We start from the raw sequence: 17,602 nt of genomic DNA on the forward strand, positions 1-17,602 counted from the left end.
ATTGAAGTGATCCCAAGAGTTCCACCAGAGATCTACTAAAGCTGATAAACAACTTCAGCAAAGTGGCTGGGTATAAAATTAACTCAAATAAATCAGTAGCCTTCCTCTACACAAAAAAGAAACAAGCCGAGAAAGAAATTAGGGAAACAACACCCTTCACAGTAGTCCCAAATAATATAAAGTACCTCATAGTGACTTTAACCAAGCAAGTAAAAGATCTCTACAATAAGAACTTCAAGCCTCTGAAGAAAGAAATTGAAGAAGACCTCAGAAGATGGAAAGATCTCCCATGCTCATGGATTGGCAGGATTAATATAGTAAAAATGGCCATTTTACCAAAAGTGATCTACAGATTCAATGCAATCCCCATCAAAATACCAATCCAATTCTTCAAAGACTTAGACAGAACAATTTACAAATTCATCTGGAATAACAAAAAACTCACTATAGCTAAAACTATCCTCAACAATAAAAGGACTTCAGGGGGAATCACTATCCCTGAACTCAAGCAGTATTACAGAGCAATAATGATAAAAAGTGCATGGTATTGGTACAGAGACAGACAGATAGACCAATGGAATAGAATTGAAGACCAAGAAATGAACCCACACACCTATGGTCCCTTGATTTTTGACAAAGGAGCCAAAACCATCCAATGGAAAAAAGACAGCATTTTCAGCAAATGGTGCTGGTTCAACTGGAGGTCAGCATATAGAAGAATGCAGATCGATCCATGCTTATCACCCTGTACGAAGCTTAAGTTCAGGTTGATCAAGGACCTCCACATCAAACCAGATACACTCAAACTAATAGAAGAAAAAGTGGGGAAGCCATTTGAACACATGGGCACTGGAAAAAATTTCCTGAACAAAACACCAATGGCTTATGCTCTAAGAACAAGAATCGACAAATGGGATCTCATAAAACTGCAAAGCTTCTGTAAAGCAACGGACACGGTGGTTAGGACAAAACGGCAGCCAACAGATTGGGAAAAGATCTTTACCAATCCTACAACTGATAGAGGGCTTATATCCAAAATATACAAAGAACTCAAGAAGTTAGACCACAGGGAGTCAAATAACCATATTAAAAAATGGAGTTCAGAGCTAAACAAAGAATTCACAGCTGAGGAATGTCGAATGGCTGAGAAACACCTAAAGAAATGTTCAACATTTTTAGTCCTAAGGGAAATGAAAATCAAAACAACCCTGAGATTTCACCTCACACCAGTGAGAATGGGTAAGATCAAAAACTCAGGTGACAACAAATGCTGGCGAGGATGTGGGGAAAGAGGAACACTCCTCCATTGTTGGGGGGATTGCAGAATGGTACAAGCATTCTGGAAATCAGTCTGGAGATTCCTCATAAAATTGGACATTGAACTACCTGAGGACCCAGCTATACCTCTCTTAGGCATATACCCAAAAGATGCCCCAACATATAAAAAAGACACGTGCTCCACTAAGTTCATAGCAGCCTTATTTATAATAGCCAGAAGCTGGAAAGAACCCAGATGCCCTTCAACAGAGGAATGGATACAGAAATTGTGGTACATCTACACAATGGAATATTACTCAACTATCAAAAACAATGACTTTATGAAATTCATAGGCAAATGGAGGGAACTGGAAAATATCATCCTGAGTGAGGTAACCCAATCACAGAAAAACACACATGGTATGCACTCATTGGTAAGTGGCTATTAGCCCAAATGCTTGAATTGCCCTAGATGCACAGAACACATGAAACTCAAGACGGATGATCAAAATGTGAATGCTTCACTCCTTCTTTAGAAGGGGAACAAGAATACCCTTGGCACGGAATAGGGATGCAAAGATTAAAACAGAGGCAGAAGGAACACCCATTCAGGACCTGTCCCACATGTGGCCCATACATATGCAGCCACCCAATTAGACAAGATGGATGAAGCAAAGAAGTGCAGGCCAACAGGAACCGGATGTAGATCTCTCCTGAGAGACACAGCAAGAATACAGCAAATACAGAGGCGAATGCCAGCAGCAAACCACTGAACTGAGAACGGGACCCCCCATTGAAGGAATTAGAGAAAGGACTGAAAGAGCTTGAAGGGGTTTGAGACCCCATATGAACAACAGTGCCAACCAACCAGAGCTTCCAGGGACTAAGCCACTACCCAAAGACTATACATGGACTGACCCTGGGCTCCAGCCTCATAGGTAGCAATGAATGGCCTAGTAAGAGCACCAGAGGAAGGAGAAGCCCTTGGTCCTGCCAAGACTGAACCCCGAGTGAACCTAATTGTTGGGGGGAGGGCGGTAATAGGGGGAGGATGGGGAGGGGAACACCCATATAGAGGGGGAGGAGGAGGGGTTAGGGGGATGTTTGCCCAGAAACCGGGAAAGGGAATAACACTCGAAATGTAAACAAGAAATACTCAAGTTTATAAAAAAAATAATTAAATCACAGAAAAGACAATGAGAAATTGTTTGTTTCTTGATGAATATTTTCCTTATCAAGTGGTTCTGTTAAATCACTGCCACTCAACCTATATCCAAGTAAAAATATTTGGGAAGTGTTAGGATAGTAATATATAAAATATCAAGACAGCGTAAAATCAGTAGGATCCAAACCTGCATGACTCTGCAGGACCATGATACATTCCCTTCCCAGAGATGGTAAGAAAAAAGGTTTAAAGGTGTGGATTTACAGGTCTAATTTTTTTTCATAAAAGAACGCATTTGTAGAGACTAAAAAAAATCAACAACCCAACCTAAACTATTATGTCTAAGGATGTTTATTACAGATTTTAATAAATTATAAAGAAAATGAAGAAGGCTGGGGTGTAGCTCAATGGGAGAAAAAAGACCTTCCTAGCACTCTGAAGGCTGTGAGTTCATTCCCTAGTACCAACAAAGGAAAGTAAAAGTTCATTTGAAAAATTAGGATAGTGGCTGCTCTTAAAATGAAGGGCTGATACAGCCATGTCTGGGTGAGGGTGAGAGGACAACATGGGCTCCAGGCTTGCCCTTAGGGCCGTAGGATCTTAGGAAAGTCATCCATTCCAAGAACTGACCATAAAATTCCACTAAGTCACCAGTTCCAGAAACTAGGCAATAAGTCTAGGTACAGAACATCATGTCCAGGAACAGGGCCATAAAGTCCCTCATTCAAAGAACAGCCTGGATAACCGCAAGAATGGGAAAATATGTCAGGATGGACCATCTGTGCTGGGCAGTCTCAGATGGTCTGAGTATCTTATCCTGTGGTTAAATGTTCATGATAGAGGGATACAGTCTACTGATCACCTGGACACAAGCCAATCAGACACCAACTCATGTAACATCCCCAGTACCTACCAATGAAATTTTAGATTATCTAACCATAGCTAAATTTCTCCTAGTTTCCTAGCGTACTTTTGCCTGGGGTCATCGCCATTTTTGTAAGTAGCTGATCCCTGCATACAGGTTTCTTGCTTCATGAAATAAAATTAGTATTGCCAACTGTGTAGGTGAGTGGTGGTCTCTGTGCAGAGCTTTGAGACTTAATGAGGAGAGCATGTAGAGTATGTCTTCATTGTTTGGCAGAGTTTTGCTCCCTCCTGGTTTGGGCTAAAACTTGGATGTATACCTCATAATAACATCTTATTGCATGTATTTGCTTTAGTATTTTGCATCAGGATGTCTGACTACAGAATGTGAAATCTGAAGGGTAGTGTGGGAAGGGGTTGGTGTATTGAGTTGAGGGAAACATGCGGGCTGCATCAATGAGCCTTGGATAATTGTTCTGAAACAACCAAGTCTGACTTACAGAGAAAAGAGACTGGATATAGTGGTTCATGATTGCATTCTAGCACTTAGGAAGCTTAAGAGGAAATGACTAACTTGAGGGTACAATACACAATGAGATTCTATTTTAAAACAAAAAAAAATGACATGTATTTAGCCCTTAATTTTGGAAGCTTGAAATCCAAAAGCTGTACGCAAGACAGAAGCTCCATCATATCACAATGGGAATGAGTGTGTCTGCTTTCTCTGTGGCCAGGCTTTCTTTCTCCTAGTAAAACCAGGAAGGGATTAATTCTTTCAGTTCATTCATTTACAAAAGCCCCACTTATTTTTTCCTCCATTTTTATTAAATTGGGTATTTCTTATTTACATTTCAATTGTTATACCCTTTAGTGATTTCTAGGTCAACATCCACCTAACCCCTCACACTCCCCCCATTACCACTGTCCTCCCAACAATCCCGTTCACTGGGGGTTCAGTCATGGGAGGACGCAGGGCTTCCCCTTCCACTGGTGCCCTTACTAGGCTATTCATTGCTACCTATGCAGTTGGAACCCAGGGTCAGTCTTTGGGTAGTCCCTGGAAGCTCTGGTTGGTTGGCATTGTTCATATTGGGTCTCAAGCCCCTTCAAGCTCTTTCAGTCCTTTCTCTGTATCCTTCAACAGGGGTCACGTTCTCAGTTCAGTGGTCTGCTGCTGGCATTCGCCTATGTATTTGCCAAATTCTGGCTGTGTCTCTCAGGAGAGATCTACATCTGGTTCCTGTCAGCCTGCACTTCTTTGCTTCATCCATCTTATCTAGTTTGGTGGCTGTACATGTATGGGCCACCTGTGGGGCAGGCTCTGAATGGGCGTTTAGAACAGCCTCTGTTTTAAACTTTGCCTCCCTTTTCTCTCCCAAGGGTATTCTTGTTCCTGTTTTAAAGGAGGAATGAAACATTCACATTTTGGTCATCCTTCTTGAGTTTCAAGTGTTCTGTACATTTAGGGTAATTCGAGCACTTATCAATGAGTGCATACCATTGTATGTTTTTCTGTGATTGGGTTACCTCACTCAGGATGATATTTTCCAGTTCCAGCCATTTGCCTATGAATTTCATAAAGTCATTGTTTTTGATAGCTGAGTGGTATTCCACTGTGTAGACATACCACATTTCTGTATTCATTCCTCTGTTGAAGGGCATCTGAGTTCTTTCCAGCTTCTGGCTATTATAAACAAGGCTGCTATGAACATAGTAGAGCATGTATCTTTGTTATATGTTGGGGCATCTTTTGGGTATATGCCCAAGAAAGGTATAGCTGGGTCCTCAGGTAGTTCAATGTCCAATTTTATGAGGAACTTCCAGACTGATTTCCAGAATGGTTGTACCAGTCTGCAATCCCACCAACAATGGAGGAGTGTTCCTCTTTCCCCACATCCTCGCCAGCATTTGTTGTCACCTGAGTTTTTGATCTTAGCCATTCTCACTGGTGTGAGGTGACATCTCAGGGTTCTTTTGATTTGCATTTCCCTTAGGACTAAAAATGTTGAACATTTCTTTAGGTGTTTCTCAGCCATTTGACATTCCTCAGCTGTGAATTCTTTGTTTAACTCTGAACTCCATTTTTTAATAGGGTTATTTGTCTCCCTGCAGTCTAACTTCTTGAGTTCTTTGTATCTTTTGGATATAAGGCCTCTATCTGTTGTAGGGTTGGTAAAGATCTTTTCCCAATCTGTTGGTTGCCGTTTTGTCCTAACAACATTGTCCTTTGCCTTACAGAAGCTTTGCAGTTTTATGAGATCCCATGTGTCGATTCTTGTTCTTAGAGCATAAGCCATTGGTGTTTTGTTCAGGAAATTTTTTCCAGTGCCCATGTGTTCGAGATGCTTCCCCACTTTTTCTTCTATTAGTTTGAGTGTATCTGGTTTGATGTGGAGGTCCTTGATCAACCTGAACTTAAGCTTTGTACAGGGTGATAAGCATTGATCGATCTGCATTCTTCTATATGCTGACCTCCAGTTGAACCAGCACCATTTGCTGAAAATGCTATCTTTTTTCCATTGGATGGTTTTGGCTCCTTTGTCAAAAATCAAGTGACCATAGGTGTGTGGGTTCATTTCTGGGTCTTCAGTTCTATTCCACTGGACTATCTGTCTTTGTACCAACACCATGCAGTTTTTCTCACTATTGCTCTGTAATACTGCTTGAGTTCAGGGGTAGTGATTCCCCCTGAAGTCCTTTTAATGTTGAGGAGAGTTTTAGCTTTCCTGGTTTTCTTGTTATTATAGTTGAATATGCAAATTGTTCTGTCTAACTCTCTGAAGAATTGGATTGGTCTTTTGATGGGGAGTGCATTGATTCTGTAGATCGCTTTTGGTAAAATGGCCATTTTTACTATATTAATCCTGCCAATCCATGAGCATGGGAGATCTTTCTATCTTCTGAGATCTTCTTCAGTTTCTTTCTTTAGAGGCTTGAAGTTCTTATCATGCAGATCTTTCACTTGCTTAGTTAAAGTCACACTGAGGTATTTTATATTATTTGGGACTACTATGAAGTGTGTCGTTTCCCTAATTTCTTTCTCGGCTTGTTTCACTTTTGTGTAGTGGAAGGCTACTGATTTATTTGAGTTAATTTTATACCCAGCCACTTTGCTGAAGGTGTTTATCAGGTTTAGTAGTTCTCTGGTGGAACTTTTGGGATCACTTAAATATACTATCATATCATCTGCAAATAGTGATATTTTGACTTCTTCTTTTCCGATCTGTATCCCCTTGACCTCCTTTTGTTGTCTGATTGCTCTGGCTAGAACTTCAAGACCTATATTGAATAAGTAGGGAGAGAGTGGGCAGCCTTGTCTAGTCCCTGATTTTAGTGGGATTGCTTCAAGTTTCTCTCCATCTAGTTTAATATTAGCTACTGCTTTGCGGTATATGGCTTTTTACTATGTTTAGGTATGGGCTTTGAATTCCTCTTCTTTCCAGGACTTTTAATATGAAGGGGTGTTGAATTTTGTCAGATGCTTTTCTCAGCATCTAATGAAATGATCATGTGGTCTTTATCTTTCAGTTTGTTTGTATAGTGGATTATGTTGTTGGTTTTCTGTATATTAAACCATCCCTGCATCATTGGAATGAAGCCTACTTGATCATGATGGATGATAGCTTTGTTGTGCTCTTGGATTCGGTTTGCAAAATTTGAGTATCTTTCTGTCAATATTCATAAGGGAAATTGGTCTGAAGTTCTCTTTCTTTGTTGGATCTTTGTGTGGTTTAGGTATAAGAGTAATTGTGGCTTCACAGAAGGAATTCGGTAGCACTCCATCTGTTTCAATTTTGTGCAATAGTTTGGATAGTATTGGTATAAGGTCTTCTATGAAGATCTGATAAAAATCTGCACTGAACCCATCTGGACTTGGGCTATTTTTGGTTGGGAGACTTTTAATGACTGCTTCTATTTCTTTAGGAGTTATGGGGTTATTTACCTGGTTTATTTGTTCCTGTTTTGACTTTGGTACCTGGTATTTGTCTAGGAAATTGTCCATTTCCTACAGATTTGCAAGTTTTGTTGAATATAGGCTTCTGTAGTAGGATCTGATGATTTTTTTTTATTTTCTCTGATTCTGTTGTTATGTCTCCCTTTTCTTTTCTGATTTTGTTAATTTGGACACACTCTCTGTGTCCTCTGGTTAACCTGGCTAAGGGCTTATCTAACTTGTTGATTTTCTCAAAGAACCAACTTTTGGTTCTGTTGATTCTTTGTATAGTCCTTTTTGTTTCTACTTGGTTGATTTCAGCTCTGAGTTTGATTATTTCCTGCCTTCCATTCCTCCTGCGTGTGTTTGCTTCTTTTTTTGTGTGTCAAGCCAGGAGAGAAAGAGAGAGAGAGAGAGAGAGAGAGAGAGAGAGAGAGAGAGAGAGAGAGAGAGAGAGAGAGAGAGTTTGCTTCTTTTTGTTCTAGAGCTTTCAAGTGTGCTGTCAAACTGGTGACATATGCTCTCTCCTGTTTCTTTCTGCAGGCACTCAGAGTTATGAGTTTTCCTCTTAGCACAGCTTTCATTGTATTCCATAAGTTTGGGTATGTTTTATCTTCATTTTCATTAAATTCTAAAAAGTCTTTAATTTCTTTCTTGACCAGGTTATCATTGAATAGAGCATTGTCCAACTTCCATGTGTATGTAGGCATCCTTTCCGTATTGTTATTGAAGACCAGGTTTAGCCCATTATGATCTGATAGAACACATAGGATTATTTCTATCTTTCTGTATCTGTTGAAGACTGGTTTATGTCTGATTATATGGTCAATTTTGGAGAAAGTACCATGAGGAGGTGAGAAGAGGTTATATCCTTTTTTTTTTTCAGGGTATAAAAGTCCATTTGGTTCATGATTTCTTTTAGTCTGTCTATGTCTCTGTTTAATTTCTGTTTCCATGATCTGTCCATTGATGAGAGTGGGGTATTGAAATCTCCTACTATTATTGTGTGAGGTGCAATGTGTTCTTTGAGCTCTAGTAAGGTTTCTTTTATGTAAGTAGGTGCCCTTGTATTTGGAGCATAGATATTTAGGATTGAGAGTTCATCTTGGTGGATTTTTTCCTTTGATGAATATGAAGTGTCCTTCCTTATCTTTTTTTGATGACTTTTAGTTGAAATTCGATTTTATTCGATATTAGAATCGCTACTCCAACTTGCTTCTTCAGACCATTTGCTTGGAAAGTTGTTTTCCATCCCTTTACTCTGAGGTAGTGTCTGTCTTTGTCTCTGAGGTGTGTTTCTTGTAGGCAGCAAAATGTTGGGTCCTCATTGCATATCCAGTTTGTTAATCTGTGTCTTTTTATTGGGGAATTGAGTCCATTGATGTTGAGAGATATTAAGGAATAGTGATTGCTGCTTCCTGTTATATTCGTGTTTGGATGTGAGATTATGTTTTTGCTTGTCTTCTCTTTGTTTTATTGCAAAACAATTAGTTTCTTGCTTTTTCTAGCTTGTAGCTTGCCTCCTTATGTTGGGCTTTATCATCTATTATCCTTTGTAGGGCTGGATTTGTAGAAAGATACTGTGTAAATTTGTCATAGAATATCTTGGTTTCTCCATCCATGTTAATTGAGAGTTTTGTTGGATACAGTAACCTGGGCTGGAATTTCTGTTCTCTTAGGTTCTGTATGACATCTGTCCAGGATCTTCTGGCTTTCATAGTCTCTGGTGAGAAGTCTGGTCTAATTTTGATAGGTCTGCCTTTATATGTTACTTGACTTTTTTCCCTTACTGCTTTTAATATTCTTTTTTGTCAATTTGGTGTTTTGACTATTATGTGACAGGAGTAGTTTCTTTTCTGGTCCAATGTATTTGGAGTTCTGTAGGCTCCTTGTATGTTTATGGGCATCTCTTTCTTTAGGTTAGGGAAGTTTTCTTCTATGATTTTGTTGAAGATATTTACTGGTCCTTTGAGTTGGGAGTCTTCACTCTCTTCTAGACCTATTATCCTTAGGTTTGATCTTCTCATTGAGTCCTGGATTTCCTGTATGTTTTGAACCAGTAGCTTTTTCATTACATTATCTTTGACAGTTGTGTCGATGATTTCTATGGAATCTTCTGTTCCTGAGATTCTCTCTTTTATCTCTTGTATTCTGTTGGTGATGCTTGTATGTACAGCTCCTTGTCTCTTCCTTTGGTTTTTGTATATCCAGGGTTGTTTCCTTGTGTACTTTCTTGATTGCTTCTATTTCCATTTTTAATTCCTTCAACTGTTTGATTGTGTTTTCCTGGAATTCTTTCAGGGATTTTTGCATTTCTTCTCTATAGATTTCTGCTTGTTCATTTGTGTTTTCCTGCATTTCTCTAAGCGAGTTCTTTATGTCTTTCTTGAAGTCCTCCATCATCATGATCAAATGTGATTTTAAATCTAGAACTTGCTTTTCTGGTGTGTTTGGATATTCAGTGTTTGCTTTGGTGGGAGAATTGGGCTCTGATGATGCCATGTAGTCTCGGTTTCTGTTGCTTGCCTTTCTGTCCTTGCTTCTTGCCATCAGGTTGTCTCTGGTGTTACCTTGTTCTGCTATTTCTGACAGTGGTTAGACTGTCATATAGGCCTGTTTGTCAGGAGTGCTGTAGACCTGTTTTCTTGTTCTCTTTCAGCCAGCTTTGGGAACAGAGTGTTCTGCTTTCAGGCGTGTAGTCGTTCCTGTCTACTGGTCTTCAGGTGTTCCTGTGGGCATGTGTCCTGAGTCTGCCAGGCACTTCACTTGGAGCAGAAAAGTTGGACTTACCTCTGGTCTCAGGCCTTCTGGAGTCACTTGTAAGAGTCGGGTTTCAGCTCTCTTTGAGGGCAGCAACCAGAAGGGCCTGCCCCGCCTTTGCTTGGGACCCTGTGCACAGGGGGCCCAGATGGTGCTAGGCATTTTCCTCTAGAATCAGAAATGTGGGCAGAGAGTAGTCTCCTCTGGCTTATTAGGCTTGTCTGCCCCTCTGAAGGTCTAGCTCTCCCTCCCATGGGATTTGGGTGCAGGGAGCTGTTTGACAGGGTCCGTTCTTATCCAGGCAGTGTCTGGACTGCAGTGTTGTTTTGGGTGCCCCTATCTTCCTGTTCCTAGAGGCCCTATATAGTTTCCTCTTGGGCCAGGGATGTGGGCAAGGGTGGGCAGTACTGGCGAATTCTTCTGCCCTGCAGTCTCAGGAGTGCCCACCTGTCAGGGAGATGAGCTCTCTCTCCCATGAGGTTTGGGAGCAGGGAGCTGTGGACTGGGATCTGCCAGGTTCACCCCAGGTAGAAACCAGAAGTTCCTGGTCCCGGAGGAATTTTGCCTTTGTGTGTCCTGAGGACACCAGGCAGTTCACTTGGAGCAGAAATGTTGGTCTTACCTCTGGTCTTGAGCCTGGGGTCACTTCTCAGAACTGGGTTTCAGCTCTCTGTGAGAGCAGCAACCAGAAGGGCCTGCCCTGCCTTTGCTTGGAACCCTGTGCATAGGGGGCCCAGATAAAAGACCCAGTTCTAAATAACAGGGTAGGATGAAGGTTCTATGCTTTCACATTAACTTAAGACTCTGAGGCTCAAGTTCTTGCATGTGTTTGGGAGGAAAAATCATATTCAAACATATCTAAGTGAATAAGATGTAACCTTGGTAAGGAAGTTGCCAGAGCTTAGAGATTTAATATAGGGTGTTGTATAAAAATAGAGAGAGATGGAATATGTTTGGTGAATGTGTAGTCAGATGTGGGGAAGAGAGTGCCTCCAGAGGCCTGTTCTAAGACCCCCCTTTTCTCTGAGGGACCAGCCACAGGATGGTATAGTATAGAATAGAGTGTATTCAGGGCATTGGGAGGGGACTTGCAAGGGTAGTAGAGACAGAGAAAGGCAGAGAGAGGGGGAGGGATAGGAAGAGGGTGAGACCTGCCATGAGCATGTGGAGAGAGCGGGGGAGGGGAACGGGGAGAAAGGAGGAACAGGACTAGAGGACAAAGTGAGAGCCAGAAGGCGAGAGAGAGAGAGAGAGAGAGAGAGAGAGAGAGAGAGAGAGAGAGAGAGAGAGAGAGGGGGGACAAGCACTTTTATAGTGAGTCAAGCACACTTGGCTTTTGCCAGTTAACTGTGGGGCAGAGTTTAGGCGAAATGCTAACATAGGGATGTAAAATGGGAATGGATAAATTGGCTGCTGATATGGATCTGAAAGAGTATGCTTTACCCTGCAGATGTCAAGCAGAGCCAGCCTAAACTGGATTTAAGGAGGTTTAGAGTTATGGCCTGAAAGTAAGGGTGGAAAATCTTCAGTTGACAGAGACCAGTTCAGTAATAGACTTTGTGTGGTGTAAAGGTAGATTTGAGGGGCTGGGTGAGGCCATGGATGTATGTACAGTGAGTCAGGTTGGGGCTAATGTATAGTTCTATAGTAGAGGTTTGCCCAGTTGCACAATTCTTGTCTTGACAGTGTTGGGGGGTAGAAGTCTCTGAATGTTTGATCTTACAATGATGCAAAAGCCACAGGCTCCCAGCTGAAATCAGATTCTCAAATTTATGTATGTTCCCAGAATTGGAGTTGATGTGTGCACAAACCTCACTTCTGCTGCTGAGCAAAAGCAGTGATCACAGGGGAATAACTGCCAGTGCCTGGCAGGTTGGGTACATCCAATGCTTAGAATGATGACACTATTTAACTCTGAAGGTAAACCTCATGGAAGGTCAAGGAGCACACAGGTAGAAATACACCTGCCATCTGACAGCCCACAGCATGCAGGCTATAAGAGAAAAAGAGTGCTCCTTTTGGCTTCTACTTATAGGTGGCCCCAGCTATGGTCACTACTATTTTTAGAATAAGGCAGATAGACACACAGACTTTCCCAGGCAGGCTCCTTTTCATCCTGTGAGGCCAGGTCCGTGTGGCTTCCTTTGTGAAAAAATCTCTAGTCTTTTCCATAGAGTTAACCTTTCATCTTGTTTTCTGAGACAGGTCCTCACACTGTCCTCCAGATAGGATTTGAAATCATAACTGTCCTCCACCCTCAGCTGCAAGAGGATTTAACTTTACATGAGAACTTTCCAGATCTTATTCCACAGTGCTATGGTTACTTGCTTATATAAGTAACTTCCCTAAGCAGGAGACCTGGTTCAGTCCCTTTTATAGGCCTAGCTTGAGTGGTGGCCGAAGACTTAGAAAAAAGGAGAGTCTGGTGTGGTAAAGAAGTAGTCTTAGCCAGAGAAGACGATTTGGCTGGCAGGAGGGGAGTCTTTGTGGGGGACCATAAAGAGATGGAATTTGGAAAGATGTCTGTATGGATTTCTAAGTCGAACACTGCCAGTATTGACCTCACATGCCCTCGAAGCCTCCACATTATGCCTTTTGCTCAAAACAGACTGTGCCTGGATGAGTGCAACTAACTTCTTTAGTTACTCAAACCAGCTGTATGAGGCTGATATACATGGCACTTATTAACCACCAAGTTTCACTAAGTAAACCAACTCCCATCTTTGCCTTGCCTATGGTGAAAAGAAGCTTAAAACTTGAGTGAGTTAAAAAGGTATTTCAGAATGTAAGTCCATTATCTTAGTCTTCCTGGCTTACTAAAGAATTTTTTTTCCTACCAAAACAGCTAGGCTTAGTCCTTGGGTCTTGTTGTATTGGCAAGTAAATATACTTGGGTTCAGTAATGGGGAAACTAAAAAGCTGACTGCAAGGTCTCAGGCATCCAGTGGAACCTTCTTAGAGACTTCTTTTCTACATCTACAAAGTGTGTGGCCTGTTAACTAGCTCCAATTAGTACTTTTAGGTTAAAAACAAAGAGATAGACATACCCACCTCGCACAGACTAAATAGTTCCAAATTCTGACTCTTTCTCTTTCTTTTCAGAGTATACTCATGGGCACACACATGCAGAAGGGACAGAACAAAAGGATCTTGTGTGTGTGTTGATTTATACTTGCCTCATCCCTTGATATACTTGCATGGATGCAATTTTTATTTCTTGGTGTCCTTGGCTACCTCATATCAAACTGAGCATATGTTATATCTTCTAACTTCCAAAATTGCTTTAGCCACAAAATTAAAGCTTAACTCATCCTTTGAGCTTGTAATTCCTACAAGACTGATATGTCTTCTACCACCTCTTTTCTAAAGGAGGTTTTTTTTGTTGACCTGCAAGTCACAATTGCCCTGTAGCAGAAGTGCCTGTATCTTAGTATCTGTGTGGGTATATCCTATACTGCTTGCAACTATTTTTACACTCAAAGTGTCACCTTAGACTCCCCCCCAAGTAAGTGTGTCATTTATTAATTGAACAGGTATTGATTTAGGGTGACTGTAAAATGAGAAAAATACAGTCTCTACCACCATGGGATATATATTTAGTGAGCATTACTTGCAACTGATCCTTTCCTGGTCATAGTGATAAGTTAAAGTGACACTCACCCCTCCAACAGCTCTGTTTGCTTCCTCTACCACACAACAAACTGTGGGCCACCAACCAGATGCCAGTAAATGAGAAAACAGAAATGGTATACAGCTTGCCACAGTTGAAACAGACAGTTAGAAACCAAGGAAGAAAGAGGGTGAAAGTCCTAAGTGTTCAGTACACTTCTGACAAGTCAAGTAACAGGGTGTCTAGAAAAGAAAATCTGTAACTATATATAACCACATATGCATAAAACCAGGCATGCCCAATTTCATAAAACAAATGCTCTTTATTAAGTCTAAATCCACCGAATAACCACCACAATAATACTGGGTGCTTTAGTACCCCATTCTCAAAAATTGAGAGGTTGTCCAAATTCAAAGTAAGCAGAGGAACATTGGAATCAAATGAAATCATGACAAAAAGGACAAAAATATGCCACAGAACATCTACCTGAACATTATTAAAAGTATACTTTCTTCTCAGCAGGATAAACAACTCTTCAATATTGACCACATATTTAAAAAATGCTTAACAAAACACAAGAAAATTTTAATAAATTTCTGTATTCGTTGTGTGAACACAATGAAATATTACAGCCTTGAATGCCTAGAAAATCAATCAATCAATCAAACAAACAAATAAACAAACAAACAAACAGAAAGTGAGAGCCCTAAAACTCAGTAAGTAAATGATATATCCTAAACCTTGGAAAACTAAAATAAACCAAACCCCAATGAATAAATTGGAAGATATAAGCAAAATAAGATCAGAAGTTAATAAAATGGAAGTAAAAAATTATAAAGAATCAATTAAATAAAAAACTTGGGTCTTTGGAAAAAGAAATATTGAGAAACCATAAGTTAATCTAACCAAAGGAAAAGGAACACACATGTACAAGCCCTGAATGAAGGCCTAAGTGAACGTGTGTTTTTACAGACCCAAATTAATAAAATGAGAAATGAAAAAGGAAATATTATAACATAGAAATGAAATTAAGAAAATTATAAGAACATATTTTAGTGAAACTGAACTGAAATGTCTGAAAGAAACAGATGGATTTCTAGAAATACTTGGCATATCAAGATTAAACCAATAAAAAACAAGTGATTTAAACAGATTCATAACTTAGTCATGAGACTGAAACAATAATAAAACATGTTCCAAATAACCAGTGCAAAGGATCAGATGGACTCACTGCAGAATTTTAGCACAAGTTCAGAGAAGAACTATCTGGTTGCTATGGAAATGACCTCACAAAATAGAAAAAGAGTGTAAGAGCCAGCAGATATAGAGGACAGCTATAAAATGCTGACTTCTGGAAATGACACAGCTGGTGCAAGAATCAAGTAACTCAGAGCAGATGTGGTTACCTGTATAAGACCCGTACAAGATCATCAAGCCAATTAATTACCCTGTAGTAGAAAGTCCTGTGTCCTGGTGTCTCTTTGGGGATGTCATACACTGCATGCAACTATTTCATACTCGAAGTGGCTCATAAGCATAGGTAAGTCCTGTTTTGGGGGACCCTTGCCCTGTTCTCCTTTCTGTGAACACAGGTAAAACATTTAAACAGAAGAGAAAATAAGTCTAAACTATATTTTTTAAAAAACATTTTTCTTCTTAGCCAAAGTCATTTAAAATTTGCTCTTGTCTATTAAAGAACCAACAAGCCCACTCATCTTTCACAATGAGTAGCATATTTTCTCATATTTTTGGTTGTGAGCCTAGCCTTTAATGGCTGAGTCATGTCTTCAGCCTAATGTCATATTTTCTATTCAATGTTTAATTCCATTTCATTTAAAGGACTAAGTAAAGTCAGTGCTATATGCTATCTTTAATTACTTACAGTTAGTGTTTAAGCACAAGCAGTGTGTGTCTGTATGGATGTTAACCAGAACAGATGCACGTCTTACTTTTCTGACAGTCTCTTCCGAAGGTCCTCCTTCAGACTAGTGAATTCCCTGATCCAAGGTTAACTGGCAGCACAGGAATCCACCCACTCTGACCCCATCCTGGAGGCATGAGAACATATTGGCATGAATGATTTGGCTTTCTTCTTGAAATCAATTACCAGTGTTGCCATATTGTATTATGATTAACAAGTTTAGTATTGGCAACATGCAGGTTCAAAATCAAGTTTGGATTTCTGTCCTATGGAGAAAAGGGCATACAGGTTGAATTAATTCTCAATGTGGGTGTAAAGTGACTGAAGCATACTTCTTGAAGACTTCCCTCCATGGGGAGAACAGTGAACTGTACTCATGTCTTTTGAGACCTAAGAGGACCACTGGTGATCACTAGTAGCTTCTGGCAATATGTTCAAGGAAAGAAAAAGTTTCTACGGACAGGTAATAGGAGGCTTTGAATTCTATAAAAAGATTGGGACATCCTCAGAGGATCGTTCTTCATAAAATAAAAGCGAAAAAATGAGAAATACTGATACTGTTCTAGTAACTGGTGATTGCTACCATTCATTCATCGATATTGATCACTAGGAACTCTATCAGGCATGGAGTGTGTAAAGAAATAAATTTTTAGACAATATTCTGATAAATTAAAAAATGACAGCCATCTACTTTGTTACTTCTCTGAAAATCTTAAGATAGCTCAAAATTCCTGGGCTATGTGTAGTCCTGAGTAGAAATAGCACCTAACTCCTGCTCATCTAAGAGATGGATGGAGTTCTAGAAACAGGTAAGATAAAAGAATTTGGAAAAGGGCAATCAACTCCCTTAGTTCTGTCTATTCAGATGCACTTACTGGTTGGGAAACATGGTTATCCTGAAAACCTTCAATGGTGGCACCCTTTATATAGCAGGGTCTTAGTTTTATCTTCTGTTCCTATAACTAAGTAGCCCAGACTGCATAATTTATCAATCAATTAAGAATAGAGGGACTCATTATGCATCATTAATGAGTCAGTGGCATTAGTGGAGCAAAGCAAACATTGTAATTCTTGCTTTATAAAGCCACCAATACAATTTTATGATTTCAACTTCATATTCTCTTCCAATCATATTTACTTTCCAAGCCCCTTTCTGTATCTGTTGAGGCATGTTTTATGACCAATTATGTGGTCAATTTTGGAGAAAGTATCATGAGGTGCTGATAAGGATGTATATCCTTTTGCTTTAGGATAGAATGTTCTATAAATATCTGTTAAATCCATTAGGTTCATGACCTCTCTTAGTCTTTCTATGTCTCTGTTTAATTTCTGTTTCCACGATCTGTCCATTGATGAGAGTGGGGTTTTGAAATCTCCTACTATTATTGTGTGAGGTGCAATGTGTGTTTTGAGCTTTAGTAAGGTTTCTTTTACATATGTAGGTGCCCTTGTATTTGGAGCATAGATATTTAGGATTGAGAGTTCATCTTGGTGTATTTTTTCTTTGATGAATATGAAGTGTCCTTCCTTATCTTTTTTGATGACTTTTAGTTGAAAATCGATTTTATTTGATATTAGAATGGCTACTCCAGCTTGCTTCTTCTGACCATTTGCTTGGAAAGTTGTTTTCCAGCCTTTCACTCTGAGGTAGTGTCTGTCTTTGTCTCTGAGGTGTGTTTCCTGTAGGCAGCAGAATGCAGGGTCCTCATTGCATATCCAGTTTGTTAATCTATGTCTTTTTATTGGGGAATTGAGTCCATTGATATTGAGAGATATTAAGGAATAGTGATTATTGCTTCCTGTTATATTCATATTTGGATATGAGATTATGTTTGTGTGCTTTTCTTCTCTTTGTTTTGTTGCCAAGATTATTAGTTTCTTGCTTTTTATAGGGTGTAGCCAAGCCCCTTTCTAAGTAGCATTTGGACATGGATGTGGAATGATCGATTTTACCACATGGACTTTGGGGTAACTTCGAACCTAGGAGTAAGGATCAGACATCTATCTTTATGCAGGACTATATGGTAAATATGTTATGACTTACTGATAATATGGTAACTTTGCAACTACACAATTCTCCATTTATTCTGA

The 17,602-nt window shown here is 39.9% G+C and overlaps 1 protein-coding gene across 5 annotated transcripts in view; it reads right to left on the reverse strand.

The window, feature by feature from the left end:
* Positions 1 to 15,632, reverse strand: part of Sult1c2al1 (sulfotransferase family 1C member 2A like 1) — a 40,876-nt gene extending 25,244 nt beyond the window's left edge. For 2 of the 5 annotated variants that reach the window (NM_001428984.1, NM_001402471.1), the window contains 1 exon segment: positions 15,473 to 15,632. The gene's annotated coding sequence lies outside the window, so the exon portion shown is untranslated. 5 annotated transcript variants of the gene reach the window in all.
* Positions 15,633 to 17,602: the final 1,970 nt, after the last annotated feature.

The sequence above is a fragment of the Rattus norvegicus genome, chromosome 9, assembly GCF_021556685.1.
Source record: "Rattus norvegicus strain SHRSP/BbbUtx chromosome 9, alternate assembly SHRSP_T2T, whole genome shotgun sequence".
In the NCBI taxonomy this organism is placed as follows: domain Eukaryota; kingdom Metazoa; phylum Chordata; class Mammalia; order Rodentia; family Muridae; genus Rattus; species Rattus norvegicus.